The following is a 7,114-nucleotide window of genomic DNA, read 5'->3' on the forward strand; positions in this document are numbered from 1 at the left end:
TAAGTCTGCCTCTCTTGGTTAGCTTGAAAACCCACAGCATACCACAGCCACAGCAGAGAGTGATTGGAATGTAAATTACAATGTTTTAAGGGAAATGGTAGCTGAGGGCAGTGAAACAGGAAGTGGACCCTTCAAAATAATGCACCTGGACTAAATGCGGGTTACACGTACCACAATATTTAATGCTACAATTACTCTAATTTAATCCCATTTTTCTCAAATGTAAAGTTTTTAAGGCCTTAGATTTGGCTACATCACATTTAATACTTTACCGTTTTAAGGATTTAAAGACCATCTACCCTGGTTTGTGTGTACACGCGTACAGTACGTGTTTCCGATCACACCGCTTACGTCTCCTCCTCTGGCGGAGTACGAGGCTCCACAGGCTGCTGGGTGTAGCCGCTGTAGCAATCTGAAGCTAGAGTTGCTGCATCTATCGGACTATAACTGTATGATTTACATAAATCTAAGATTACCTGATGGTCGTGTACTATTTTAGAGTAATTACGCTGCAGGTTCACTGATAAATTATTAGAACTGACTGAGTTATCTGCTGTTTTATATCCATGCTAACGCTAACCTCTGCAGTTGACAGACACAGCCAAATACACATGCATATGTCAATACATCAAGGCTGGAAAACTTCCACGTTCATTTTTCATTTATCATCCGGTTAATTTATGTATTTATTGATAATCGGCCCATGTCTAAATTAGCGCTACATTACCTTGTTTCAGCGACACTTGTATAAACAGCATGTGGATGCTTTTGGTTCAGATGCTGTATCATTGAAGTGGTACTGCTGTGGTATGACAGGTATTGTTTACAGTAAACACATGATTGCACCTTGTTTTCTTCATTTTTGATGATGTAATGATCCCAGACTTTAGACGTTCTCTGTCGTTTACTCTCCGCCATGGCGCTAAACTAAATGCAGAATGTTTGTCACGCATTGATGATGCGCTAGCGGTGTGCGGTTGCTGCACGTATAGTGCGTATCATAGGAAAGTAACAATGCTTCGAGGCACAATTTTTGCCACGAGGACTTTTTGTAATCAAGTTAATCGAGTAACTCTATGAATCCTTTCAGCCCTAGTTCAAAGTGACCAAAAATGATGAAAAATGGGGTGAAATTAGATTTTAAAAACCAGATAAATTGGTTAAAAGTTGCAAATTAGAGTGGGCAAAAACAGACAGAAAAAGTGGTAAAAAAGGGTTCAAAGAGTTAATATTGGAACAATTAGTTTAAACTGGTGAATAATGAGCATGACAAATGGTGAATGTGGTTCAATTGACAGAAACAATCATGAAATATGGTGAAAAGAGGTTAAAAGCATACTGCAGCTTTAAGTTTATGTTTTTTAAACCTGCTAGAAGTGTGTTAATTGGGTGACTTCTGATTTATTTTAGTTTTCATTTAATTTCTGATTGTCAATGTTGTGAATGGGTGAGTTTTTGTATATGTAGTTAAAACAGTGTGCTGACCTCATAGTTTCTCTGTGTTACCAGGTGAGGATGGAGGACAATCACACAGTCAGATTCATGAAGCTGTCTGCTGACTTCAACAGTGGAGTAAAAGTCAAGATCAGAGAGTTTGTGTTGTATGACAACAGTGAGCGTCAGACATGGGACTGTCTACTGATGCTTCCCAACACCCCAACAATGGCCCTCAGGTCAGTAGTGGAGACATCAACTGATCAGTGGGAGAAGTAGAGCTCAAACTAATGCACACTGTTGGTCAGAACGTTAAAAAATGATTTCTAAAGGATTCATTTAGAAGGTTAATGATAGAGGATTAGATTAAAGTGAAACAGTCTCTCTTCATTGATAATTCATCATGTAACCAGTAAAAAAAGGACTGACCCAAGCTGTTTGTGTCCAGCAGGCTCAAAGCCATTCTGCTGAATCATCAGTATTTTAAACAGGATGGAGGTGTCAGCTTCTGTTTAGTTTGTGTTTAGTCCTTGTGTTCTGAGTCTTTGTTTATTCTGTTTTCTACTGTAACTCTTGTCTCTGTGTTCCAGGGTTTCCTGCTTGTGGCTCCACCCCCCAGTGATGTCTGTGTGCTTGGTGTGTGACTGATTAGCTCCCTCATGTTTCCACCCAGGTGTGGCCCGTTCCCAATCAGGCCTCCTCTACTATTTAGCTGAGTGCTTGAACACTGAATGTTTGCTGATTCATTGTCAATGTCTACCTTCCTCATGTCCTGCTGTGTTTGTTCCCTGGTTTCTTTGTGCTGCCCTTTGAGTTTTTTAGTTTGGAATAAACATGGACTGTTTCCAGGAATGCTACGCCTGCATTCTGCCTCCATCTTTCTCTGCGTTTAGGTCCACACCTACACCAAACCCTGACAGGAGGAACCTTATTAAAGGTGCAATATATAGAAATATTGTACATTTTCAGTTTTTAAATATGTTTGAAATACTTAAAATCTTAATTTGAGTGTTAAGAAACATGTCCTTAGCTGTCATGCCATATGAGTTGTTTTATTTTTTTATTTTTAGATTATATAGTTATATAAACATTAATAAATATTGCTGACCTGGCCAACCTGTAGTACCTTTTTGAGTATAAGTCTATTTACAGCAGAGCCATCCCTGAGAGTGTCACCTGCCATAAAACACAGGAAGAAGAAGTCGTCCCTGAACAACGCCGTCTCTGGCATATATCATCTACTACCTGGATTTCACCAAGCCCACACACAGCAGAAGACCTTAAATCTTCTAGAAGTTTGTAGAGTGAGGTGGTACTAACTACACGGGGCAGCTTCACCCCATGTATCCTATAAAATCTCTACAGGCTGCGTCTGTAGAGGCTCGCGTTAGCAACAGATATATATCAGCAGATAACTCAGTCACCTTTAATCATTTCTCAGTGAACCTGCAGCGTAGTTACTATATAATACAATACGACCACCAGGAAATCTTAGATTTAGGCAAAACAAAGAGTTATAGTCCAGTAGGTGTGAAGATCTGGACCTCCTACGGAGCCAGCTACAACCAGCAGCCTGTGAAGCAGTGGAGTCTCGTACCAGCGGTGTCCGCCAGCAGAGGAGACGTAAGTGGTGTGATCAGAAGCAGGAGCAGGGATGCCGAGCGGGGCTAGCGACCAAGCTAAAAGCTAATCCTCAAAAAACGCCGCTTCCTTCCATCCTGTGTTCTAATGTCTTTTCCCTGGAAAACAAACTGGACGACCTGAAGCTGGATTTAAATATATGACGTGAGATGAGTGTTTGCATATACATCATAAACAACTTTGTCATAGAGTTAAAGAAAACCAACCATTAAAGGTGTTTGACGGATTCAAAAATAGTGGAGCAATTATTATATATACATTATTTACATTTTAAGCATAATAGTAACTAAATAAACTAAATAGATTTTTCTTTTTTTACCCTTATTTCTGATGAAAGTTGTTCATATCTGCTCTAACACATCATGTTCATCTGTTTTAAAGAGAGACCAGCAACATTTATTTAGAAAATTGAAACATTTGACATTAGTTTATCATAAATAAACTGTGCAAATTTAATATTTCACAAGTTTGAAGTTTTAGACCCCAAACATTTAAATGATACTGTACTCACATTCTCTGCTTTGTTGTAATGTTAATGAGCTTCACAGAATGTCATAATTGATCTTTGGAAATGTAAGTATTGATTCATATTTGTCAATAATAAATGAACACACAGATTAACACATTCTTTTTCACCTCCCCAAATACTTTTACGTTGGATTTCTAACAGCGTAGTGGATGCATCAGAAATTGTGATGTGGTCAGTGTTTTTACCAGAAAAGGCCTTCACTGAAGGAAGGTCATTGTTAACACAAGGGTCGTTTCACCACATTTCAATAATTATCCCATGCACTTTGGTCTCCAAAAACTCTGAAATTGTTACCAGTTGCTCAGTGATTATTCAATAGACAAACAGAAAAGAGAATCTATCCTAAATAAATTCACAGTATTTATTCAAAGTGCAAAGAAAGAGGAAACGAGTGCGACAGAGAAAGGATCTAAACTCTCGACTGCTGCAAGAGGCAGATTTTGTTCATCACTGAAAAGATTCATTATCATTTTAATGCTTCCTACGAGTCATATACGTTAAACTACAGTTTCTGCACAGACTGTACTCTGAAAGACAAACAGTAATATGTCTTTATTTATCAATTAATTTTGAAAAAGTATCTCCAATATCTCAAGACAGACACTGAGGTGCAGGTTTCCTCACATAAAAACAATGTGTTAGTGCTACAGTACACAATACAGGTTTTTTTTTTTTTTTTTTTTTTCATCTAATTTAGTTTCTAAAGCTTCTCAAAGTGCATTAAAATGACATCAGGACTAAATTTTAAATTTTTTTCTAATTAAACAAACCACACTACCTGACTACATATCATAGGATGGGGACATTTATTAATTGAGCTTAGCGTTAGTTCAGGCAGGCCTCTGACGTCAAGCCAGCCACACCTTCAGTCAACAAACTGGCCCCTTATTGGTCACAGCATACAGGAAGCACGACTTAAACCGCGACAGCTGCCTTTTACCTCCTCAGCAAGCATTGCACAACCCACCTCCGCCCCAACTCCTCCTGGTCAGTATGTATCCAAGTAACTGGGTGTCATTTTTTTTATCATTAACATACAGTATGCTGTGATCTGTTCCAGGGGGTTTCTGCTAAACCGCTCTCCTTGCTTTAGCCTTTAGCTAGGTCTCAGGGAAGGTCAGGGAGGAGTGCTCTCCCTGCCTCCGGCTTTCCATGTAAGCTCATGGAAAGGACAAGGAGGTCCCAGAACAGACCCATACCACCAAATATATGATTGTATGCATATCCATGTAAAGCACTCAAAGGCGCTATACAAATCCTAATGCACATTTATTGTAAATAAATCATTTATTTTGACTAAAGCAGACCTGACTGAAATTTATTTCATTCATATTTACTAAATTAATATATTTTGTCCTTTTGATCTATTTATTAAAACTCTTGCATGTTTCCTGATTAACTTCACTTTGCTTCCTCATTGTTGACAAGGTTATAAATAAAATATGTAGTTATTAACAAAGCTGAGCTCCTTTCAGGGCAAACTACAGTCTAATATACACACACACAGACTAGAAACATTCCTTCAGCTCACTGTAAATACCAGCAGAAATGCACAGCTTCAGCTATTTGGAGCTATATAATGAAAAACACATGAGTCAGCTTATTCCCTGAATGACCTAAATGTATCTAAACCAAGTAGACATGATGACATGGTAGAGGCTGAGATGATGTCAGCCTCTGCTATGGCTTTGATTAGGACTGTAATAGAGAGTGATGATAGAGTTTCAACGTTAGTGTCTGGGTTAAAAAGCTCGTCTGGTTTTTGCATCTCTGATGATCTTCACAGATCACAAACTGTGGATGTTAAAAATCCCAAAACTGCTTTGAGTAACATTAAAAACAACCTGAAAAGCATCACCAAGTGAGCCACAAGATGGAGACTCTGCAGAGACTCTTATTTCAGGTAACACAGATGAGCTTCAATAATCTATGACCCAGTCACAACTTCCCACCACTATTTTCATGTGTTTTTCACCTGTAAAATGAGAACAGCCTACAAACAGTAAGTCTGTCAGACTAACAGTACAGGCTGAAGAAATACAATAATCCCTTCACATCCAATCACCTGAGAGTATTCCTAATGTTATGGATGGAAGAAAACAGTCTCATCTTGGCAGGGGTGGACTGGCATCCGGGGACACCGGGGATTGGGCCGGTGGGCCGGGCCATGAGAAAGAGAAAAAGAAAAGGGGAATAAACAAACCTGTTTGTAGGTGATGGGGGAGCTGTCTAACAACATGCAGCCCATGAGGAGGTTTGCGCAGACCTTCGTCCTGGCTCCGGAGGGAACCACCGCAGACAAATTCTATATCCACAACGATGTCTTCATGTACCAGGATGAGGTCTTTCAGGACTCTGACTCTGAACCTCCTGAAGAGTCTGAGGAGGACGTGGAGGAGCTGGAGGACATAACAGAAAAAAGCTCCTCAGACCTCCCGGAGCCCGCCCCTGAGAATAACAGGTCGTTCTCCTGGGCGTACGTTACCAGTAAGTACCTCCCACCCTGTGGAGCCGTCCCAGTGTCAAGAATCCTCCCCCACAAGGTTAAAGTCCTGCCCACAACACAGCCCAGAGTGCAGGTAAAGTGTGAGTCTCAGAGCTCCACACAGAGACCTCAGAGACCTAAGGGTCGAAGGATTGTTCGTTATCCTGACGCTCATCAGCTGTTCGTAGGAAATATTCCTCACGACGTGGAAAAGACCGAACTGGTGGAGTTCTTTGAACAGTTCGGCTCAGTCCTGGATTTCAAGATCATTAGCAGAGGAAAACATCCAAACTTTGGTTTCGTGGTGTTTAACAATTCTGAGCCGGTCCAGAAGATCCTCAGCAGCAGACCTATTGAGTTGTTTGACAACGTGCGTCTGAATGTCCAGGAGAAAAAGACGCGTTCGCCGCGTGAAGTTGAGGGCAGAGAGTCTGAGGGTCGAAGGATGGTTCGTTATCCTGACGCTCATCAGCTGTTCGTAGGAAATATTCCTCACGACGTGGAAAAGCCCGAACTGATGGAGTTCTTTGAACAGTTTGGCTCAGTGTTAGATTTCAAGATCATCTGCAGAGAAAAACATCCAAACTTTGGTTTCGTGGTGTTTAATGATTCTGAGCCGGTCCAGAAGATCCTCAGCAGCAGACCTATTGAGTTGTTTGACAACGTGCGTCTGAATGTCCAGAAGAAAAAGACGTGTTCGCCACGTGAAGTTGAGCGCGGGGATGCTCGTCCTCGCCCTGGAGCACCCAGAGGGGGCTGAGTCAGAGGCCCCTCATCCCAAGGGGGTGGAACCAACAAACCCAGCCTTGGCTCTGTTTGTGGGGTGGTGGCCTAGTGAGCGTTTCTCTGCCCCCTGGCAGTGAGACTACGCCCCCTCCTTAAGCCCCACCCATTGTGTATCTGGACGTTTGCATCACTCTGAACTTGAATCGATCTAAAGATTAAAATATTGGTTGAAAACTACTTGAACTGTGGTCTGTGGTCAATGAAGTTTGAATAAAAACTAACAAATCGTAACATAAATA

At 40.9% G+C, this 7,114-nt stretch overlaps 1 pseudogene; it reads left to right on the top strand.

Annotated features, from left to right (window-relative positions):
- Positions 1-5,820: 5,820 nt before the first annotated feature.
- LOC114459071 (ras GTPase-activating protein-binding protein 1 pseudogene) lies at positions 5,821-6,849 on the top strand (annotated as a pseudogene).
- The last annotated feature ends 265 nt before the right edge of the window (positions 6,850-7,114 follow it).

This window comes from Gouania willdenowi, unplaced genomic scaffold (assembly GCF_900634775.1).
Source record: "Gouania willdenowi unplaced genomic scaffold, fGouWil2.1 scaffold_254_arrow_ctg1, whole genome shotgun sequence".
Lineage (NCBI taxonomy): Eukaryota > Metazoa > Chordata > Actinopteri > Blenniiformes > Gobiesocidae > Gouania > Gouania willdenowi.